Genomic DNA, 8,993 nt, shown 5'->3' on the forward strand with positions numbered 1-8,993 from the left:
AAGTAATGTGTTTGGGGATTGTTTCTGGTGTTTTATGGAGGGAGAATATTAGGTATTCATTTTTATTGTATTATTTTTCTAATTGCTGTAGGTGGTTGGAAATAGAAAATTTTTGTTATACGCTGTTAGGGAGTTGCATAGAAAGTCTGAATATTGTATATTAGGTCTTTTAAACATCTTTAAGAGACTAACATATGGAAAGAACCAACAAATATCAAAGGGTTAAAAAAACTCAGAAATGTGGAGCTGCTAGAACCTGAATGATTTTGACTTTAAAATCATTATCATGTATACTAGTGGACATCTAGAAGACATCTATCCTAATAGCAATTCTAGGCTCTTGGGTGCCTGCAACTCTGCTTTATAAAGAAAGCAATTAAATGCTTAGAAAATAGATTCTAACCCAGACATTGTATTTCTACTGAAATAAATAGGCAGAACACTTAAAATCTAGTAACAAAGCAATAAAATCCCTCATCAGATTTTCAGACCTGATTAGATAAACATTGTAAAATTGTCAGATTTGATCATTAATCTGTATATTACGTGTCAACTTTCAGAAATTTGGGCTCCTGATTTTTTGCACAGTCTAGGTTTACCTCTGACATGTTCTTTCAACTTGAGAGTCAATCTGATGATCAAATATGGGGGTTATATGCGAAGTGATTGAAAAGGGATTGAGAGGAATTCATTAAATCAGTAATGTAAGGAAAGGTAACCTAAAAGTATAAGCTTAATTTCAGAAAGTGATTAGGATATAAATTATTAAAACCATTAAGATTTAGTCCGTACTGGGAAGTGCTAACATTGGAAGTGAGTATCATTTAAATTAGTGCTACATCTAAGCCAGACATCAACAGATTTCTGTCTGTGGTCTGTTTTTTGTACAGTTCCTGAGCTAAGAATGGCTTCTACCTTTTAAAAGTGAACGATGTATATAGTTCCCAAAGTTTAAAATACATGGTCCTTCACAGAAAATGTTTGCTGACCCCTGGTCTACACCATCACTTAGGTCAACATGAGTTGTTTTTTTTAAAGTTACAGGTGCAGATTAAATTGCCCTATATGGGAAGTTGTGAAATTTGAAGTATTTAAAATTTTTTACTTCTTAATCTCTAATCAGAGTAAGGGCAAGATATTCAGTAGCTTTTTAGTAAAGATTTATTATTTTTTAAGAAATTACTGAGTTTGCAACCTAAATATTCTGAAAGCTGTTATGGAAAGTATAATTTGCTAGACTAAGACACAATGGCATGGTTATAGGTTTTCACATTTAGTGGCAATTATCACTTGATGATATCTTTCTGTTGTGCTGTCTGTGCCATAAGATAAGAAATAGAAATATTTTACATGGATAAAACAAATGTCAACTTCATAGGTTGAACTGGGGCATGAATTAATGGATTCTGAGAACTGTGTTTCTCAGCTTAATCAGGATATCCATTTAGGCAGAATCTAGCTTTTGTGTCATTACTTCTGTCTTATCTGGGAGTCAGTTCACTTTGAAATGGAAGGGTGAGAAATAGCTCATACAAGTTAGAAAATGACTTACCAAATTATGTTTTTGTTGGAGGTGTTAATTATGTGAAAGTCAAATTATGTGACTGTGGAAGTTTACATGAAATTTATGTGAAGGTGAAAGACTCAGTTGTGTCTGACTGCGACCCCATGGACTGTAGCCTGCCAGGCTCCTCTGTCCATGGAATTCTCCAGGCCAGAATACTGGAAGGGGTATCCTGTCCCTTCTCCAAGGAATCTTCCCAACCCAGGAGTTGAACCAGAGTCTCTGGCATTGCAGGTGGATTCTACCAGCTGAGTTGCCAGTTAAGCCCCTAATTACATAGGTAGTGTTAAATCAGTAACATTAGTCCCCTTTGCTGCCTGTTGGAGAGGCTGTGACCATTCCGGTGCACTTGAATGTGTATTCTAAGTCTTGTGCTTGGAAAACAATACTTGGTGATAATTATTCTGTTACCTTTGGTTCTTTGTGAATTTTTCCAAACTGCTGCTGCTGCTGCTAAGTCGCTTCAGTCGTCTCCGACTCTGTGCAAGCCCATAGACGGCAGCCCACCAGGCTCCCCCATCCCTGGGATTCTCCAGGCAAGAACGCTGGAGTGGCTTGCCATTTCCTCCAATGCATAAAAGTGAAAAGTGAAAGTGAAGTCGCTCAGTCTTGTCCGACTCTTAGCGACCTCATGGACTGCAGCTAGACTACCTAAAGTGCTAAGAATTGCTCTGAACTGATCTTGGTTGTGGCTTTATTCCTTATATAGTGGCATAAATGTTACTGGCATGGAAATGTGAAAAACAAAGGGCTAGTTAATATTTAGGATTTTGTTACTTGGAGAACTGAGCTGCAAGAGTGAGCAGTAGTTCGTTTGGACAGTATTGTTTACACCATAACACTGTAATTGCAGTTGCAGCTGACTTCTCTTACAGATTTTAGGACCAAAAACGCTTCAATTTGAAGAAATGGCTTTCATTTACCTAGAATGGAGATGTATAAAATGATCCAGCTGAACTTGGTTCTTGTTATTGCCCAGAATTTTGTCAGTTTGGGACTGAAGTTTTCTTATTTAGCTGATGAATAATGTCCAAAATTTTATTATGGAAACTTTTACACATTGAATTCCTTGTTTCACACCTTGGGTGTAATAATCCACAGTCAGTTGTTGCTTTGTTTGGCAGGCACACTGACAAATAGTGACAAATGTTAGATAAGCACATGTTTAGACATTCTGTCAATGCTCAGGCTGCCAGAGGTTTGGAAATGATCTAACACATCAAAGAAAATGGCTTCCTCTCCACCCCCAATTGCATTTCATAGCTGAAAATATTTAGGCTTACGTGACTGGTGAAATGAATTAAACACAGGAACTTTTCTGTTTATAGATGAAGTTGGTTTGTCTTTTCTGGAAATTCTGAATTTCCAGTGGAGCTTCTACATTTTTTTTCCCCAACAAAAAAGGAACACATTTTCCTAAAAACTACAGAAAATTTGGTTTCAGCTTGATACTGTGTACTTGTTTATCAGGGCTTCACTTAGGTGCTACAGTTGTAGTAAGTTAAAAAGGCCATGGGAAGACTGGGTTGGATAAATTACTTCTGATAAAGGTGTTCATTGGTCACTAATCATATGAAGAAAATCAACATACCCAGCCAGGTATATTGTGTGTGCTTCCCACCACTGTATTTTGTTCAGAAGAGTATCCATTGGAGATCCAGTGGCACTTTGTCACTGTATCAATACAGTGGATTGATACATTGTATTGATACACTATCATACAGTGGATTGATACAATACATTGTATTGATACACTATCATACAGTGGATTGATACAATACATTGTGTTGATACAGTGTATCACAGTGGATTGATACATTGTATCAGTACAGTGTATTATACAGTGGATTGGTACAATATAATACATTGTATTGATACAATATTATACAGTGTGTTATACAATACAGTGTATTGATACAATGCATTATATAGTGTATTGACAACAATGCATTATACAGTGTATTGATACAATGCAATACACTATCAATATATTTGAATTGGTCCACCCTCTGCTCCAGCCCTGCATAAGTCAAGTAGAGCTGGAAGTCAAGACTGAAATAGAGAAGTGCTTTGGATGCTGTATATTGCTCGGTGAAAATAAAAATCATCTGAGAAGTTCTCTTTAGGAGAAAACGGACAGTTTATTAACAGAAAATTGCCATTATACTATTGCTTGAAGAACTTAAATAATCGGCACCTCCTAATGACACCCAAACATGGATGTTCCTCCTTACCTTTTTTTCTTTTTTTCAGGATCATCAATTTCTTGTCACTTAAAGTTATTAAACTTTTATCTACAGATTTTTAGAGGAAAAATTTTGAGAAGTATCCGTAGCTGGAGAAATTATTGGCTAACTATCCTTTCTAGCTATTTTTCATCTATTGCAAACACATGAAAAGTGGGTGTTTTAACAACAACCAAAAAGTCTCTATACAGCTGTTGTGAAAGTTAACCTGCCACAGACCAGAGGCATCTAAAGGGAGTGTTTATAGGAGTGCAAAGGAATCCAGCCATCCGCAGTTGCAAGAGGGGGAGAGGAGAGGAAACAGGAAATTGTGAAAAAGAAGGCAAATGGTCTTTAATGCCCTCTGTGATGGAATAAGGTTAAGATTTCTTTTTATAAGTGAAATCTGGTGACATTCAGTTTTCACCCTGAGATTTTTGGCATGTTAATGCAGGTTATGATCTTTCTGGTGAAAATCCAGGACCTATGAAAAACAGTCTCGATGAGAATCTCGTAATAGCTTTTACAGTATTTTGTTGGGTCCAGTTACCTGTGGGTAGTATTAAAATCTGAAATTGGAAAAGGGAAGATACGGACTCCACCTGACATTCTCTTGCCTAGGCAAGGCCAGGGTTCCTTGTGGAAGAATTCTTCACAGTCGTGGAAGTTGATAAGTGGCCTGAATTAATTTAAAGGGACCTTGTGGCATCACATAATAGGTCTGTATGTTTCTTGGAGATGTGATTGAAATTTCAGCCAAATTAAGAATGGTTTTGCCACTTATAAATAAAAGAACCATCAACAAAATGTGGAACCAGTTACCATAGAATAAAGGAAAGGCATTTATGTTTCAACAATTCATACAAGCAACACAACTGGATAAAAACAGCCCTAATTCGTTTTTACTTAAGAAACAGCCATGTTTGGAAAAAATCAGGTTAAGTTGGATGGAGTTATAGATATTTTAATTAAAGAGAGAACACACTGTTCTGGTTACTTTTCTATTTGAAAGGCATAATGTTTTTATTCATAGTTTTAAAACACTTTCCAGTTTCCTTAAAATAATGGACTTTCTCAGAAGTGTTACTTCCCGTCTGTGACCTACAGTGTGCCTTGTAAGATTTAGATAGCTGAGTAGATAAGTTAGCAAACTTAGTGCCAGATTTGTCCTTGTGTCATTTAAGATTTTCCTGCTTTTTAGGTAGTTTCCTAAAGAACCAAGAATGCTCTAGAACTTTAGAAGTATGGAAATGCCAGTTTTTGATTATCTAGTAACAATAGGTTCAAAGATTTTTATGGAATCACAGGTATTGTCAACTACAGTCAGAATCCCAATTGATAAAAAATTTGTTGTGCAGTCACTTGCATAGAGAAGAATTAGAGTAGTTGAAAGTTAGGCTCTTAAACCAGACTGTGGTATCAGGTTCTAATAGTATGACTTGGGTTTAGTTAACTTGTACCATAGTTTTCTCATCTCTGAAGTGGAGAGAACACCTACCTTAAACTAATCATGGTGAGACCTGAGTTACACCTCTTGAAAACTGCATGGACTAAGTACTGTGTTAGAGGTTGTTGATCATTATTAACAATTTCTGTAAGAATGGGAGTAAAGGCAAAAATTGGCTTGTTATATAAACTTGTATTTCTTTCAAAGATCTATTGCTTCAGTTACTACTCTTTAACATCCATCCCCTTCTAGTCAGTGCTGTGATAAAGCTTTTATTCACTTTATGATATTTATACAGTTTTAGTCTACATTGCTAGGAAAGGAGTTCCTGACTCAAATTTTACTGAATATTGCCCAGCTGCCTGCAGAAAAGAGCCAACTAACAGTACTCTTAACCAGCTAATTTTTAATGTTTTTAATTTGGTAAGGGAAAAATGATAATTTTTATTTCTTTGATAAAACAGGTGGGGTTTTTCATGCTTATTGGGTATTTATATGAATTTTGTGAGTTGCTCACTCAGTCCATTTTTCTTTGAAGTGCTGGTTCTTTTTTCATATTGATCTGTAAGTTATCTGGCATATCTTGAAAGTATTTTTATCTAACTTGGGTGTGTTTTGCAAAGTTTTTATTGGAAATTTATTCCAGTGTAGACTGATGTAAAAATATGACTTGTTTCTTTCCATCATCAATTAGCCAACTGATTAAATTCCTAATCCTTTCACCCCTCCCCCACTAGGGTGAAGAAGAGGACTTTCTGATCTCTTTATTCTAGAGTGATTAATTTGAGGGTTTACCTATTAGCCTTTCATAAGGGTGGATAATGTGAATGTCCTTGAGTCCTGCAGGCTAGAAAGAGAACAGGACTAAGAAATCTTTGGAAGGCTTGAGCAGTGATACTGGGACAGATGACAACTACATCAGGTGGAAGAAAAAGAGCCTGATGGAGAAAACCAAGAATTGAGTAAGGGGTACTGACTAGAATAGAATGTGCCTAGCTTGGCATCTCTTTCACTGGTGTCTGGGCATTGGTGAGTTGCAGCTGTAGGCTATTCGTGGAAGCTGAGAAATTGGGACAGGGTGGAGGGGAAAAGGCACTAAGGGGAAAGAACTAGATAACAACAGCTTGGCTTTCCTATTGCCTATAAGGAAGACAGAGGCCCAGGAAATGGAGTTTCTGGCTTCTGGTAAAGAGGGTCTTTTTAATGAATAATTGAAGGTAATGATCTTTACACACAAATTGGTAGAGATGCCCTTGAATTCACTGAGAATGAACTTGAACTTTATTTGTAGTATTTAGGTCCCAGAGAATTCAGGAATTTGATAGTTTCAATAGAGCAGAGATTTCTGGGTTTGCTTTTGGGATATGTATCAGGAGTGAGGATTTAAAGTATTGCTAATTTTCCTGAGGAATGAAAGCCTGGCTATATGAATATTGGTGAGCTCTACTAGGCTTGGTAAATGAGTTAATCTGATCTAGGAATTTTACTTGTGTGTGGCCAGGAAGGAAGATTATAAAAACTATTTGGAGCAAGGGCAGAATGAGGTTACCTATCCTGTCATTTACAGAAAGAGGGCATTTATCTGCCAGAGTGAGCAGCCAAAGGCATGCTCAAATATGTTTTTGGTAGCTTAGCAGTAAACAATCCACCTGCAATGAAGGAGACTTGCAGGAGACATGAGTTCGATCCCTGGGTCGGGAAGGTGCCCTGGAGGAGGAAATGCAGCCCACTTCAGTATTTCTGCCTGGGAGATTCCATGGACAGAGGAGCCTGGTGAGTAACAGTCCATGGGGTGGCAGAGAGTCAGACACAACTAAACAGCAACATGTATTGCAGTAGTGCTGTCAGTCAATGGTAGGGTAGAATTGGGGTTGAGAATGAAGAGGATTACAAGCAAATGCAATTGTCTCAATAAAGAGGAAGCAGGCATAGCTGGACTGCCTTCTAGAACAGAAGAACAAGGTGGAGGTGGTGGCAGGAGGCATCTCTTACTTTATATTGATAACCTACTCTATCAATCTGATTCTCCAGCACTGTGGACCAGGCACGGTGCTGGAGAATCAGATTGCTGTGATCCCTGCCTTCAGGTTACTTACAGTCCAGTAGAGAAAAAGTGCATTGTACAAGGGGAGTGCTGAGGAGGCTTCTGCATCCTTAGAAGGAGACTTTTCTTTTAAGAAAACAATTGAGGACTGCAGTACCACCTGGGGCTTTAAGGGGAGGGAAAAGGTAGTGGTGGTGGTTTTGTTGCTAAGTCATGTCTGACTCTCTGTGACCCCATGGACTGTAGCCCGCCAGGCTCCTCTGTCCATGGGATTCTCCAGGCAAGAATACTGGAGTAAGTTGCCATTTCCTTCTCCAAGGGAAAAGGTGTGGGTGGTTAAAAAGGAGACTGGGACCTGTGTGTTGAAGCGGGAGGGGAAGAGTGGCTAAAATGGCTATTAAGTAATCAAAAGAAAGCAAATATAGGAACAGCAGGTATTGCAAGAAATAAAAGTTGGTTCTTACTCTCAAGAGGTGACAATTTGGACTGCTGCTGAGGTGGCAGCTTTGTCTGTCATGACCTATTGAAATAGTCAAACAAGGGGCTCCACAGCTTGGGTGCAGACAAGCCAGTGCTGAAGCTGCAGAGATGCAAGGAACCACGCAGTGGGGGGTGCTACCCAGCAGTTAAGCAGAGTAGAATAGATACGTAAGGAAGAAGCTTAAGCTTTTCAAATAAAGCCTGGGAGGACTAGCTATGTTAGTCTGGAATGGCAGGAGGCATGGGTGAAAAGTTAAACATGACCTAGCAGAACATTTGTATCTCAGGCCGATGGGACATACTGATCTAGACATAGATGTGGTCTATAGTAGCAACTTTATATACAGTTGACCCTTAAACAGTGTGATGATTAGGGGCATCGACTCCCCTGTGCAGTTGAAAATCTGCATATAACTTTTAGTTGGCCGCCTGTAAACGCTGGACTGGAAGAAACACAAGCTGGAATCAAGATTGCCGGGAGAAATATCAATAACCTCAGATATGCAGATGATACCACTCTTATAGCAGAAAGTGAAGAGGAACTAAAAAGCCTCTTGATGAAAGTGAAAGTGGAGAGTGAAAAATTTGGCTTAAAGTTCAACATTCAGAAAATGAAGATCATGGCATCCGGTCCCACCACTTCATGGGAAATAGATGGGGAAACAGTGGAAACAGTGTCAGACTTTATTTTTCTGGGCTCCAAAATCACTGCAGATGGTGATTGCAGCCATGAAATTAAAAGACGCTTACTCCTTGGAAGGAAAGTTATGACCAACCTAGATAGCATATTCAAAAGCAGAGACATTACTTTGCCAACAAAGGTCCGTCTAGTCAAGGCTATGGTTTTTCCTGTGGTCATGTATGGATGTGAGAGTTGGACTGTGAAGAAGGCTGAGTGCCGAAGAATTGATGCTTTTGAACTGTGGTGTTGGAGAAGACTCTTGAGAGTCCCTTGGACTGCAAGGAGATCCAACCAGTCCATTCTGAAGATCAGCCCTGGGATTTCTTTGGAAGGAATGATGCTGAAGCTGAAACTCCAGTACTTTGGCCACCTCATGTGAAGAGTTGACTCATTGGAAAAGACTCTGATGCTGGGAGGGATTGGGGGCAGGAGGAGAGGGGGACGGCAGAGGATGAGATGTCTGGATGGCATCACTGACTAGATGGACGTGAGTCTGAGTGAACTCCGGGAGTTGGTGATGGACAGGGAGGCCTGGCGTGCTGCAATTCATG

Source organism: Bos mutus, chromosome 3, assembly GCF_027580195.1.
Source record: "Bos mutus isolate GX-2022 chromosome 3, NWIPB_WYAK_1.1, whole genome shotgun sequence".
In the NCBI taxonomy this organism is placed as follows: Eukaryota; Metazoa; Chordata; class Mammalia; order Artiodactyla; family Bovidae; genus Bos; species Bos mutus.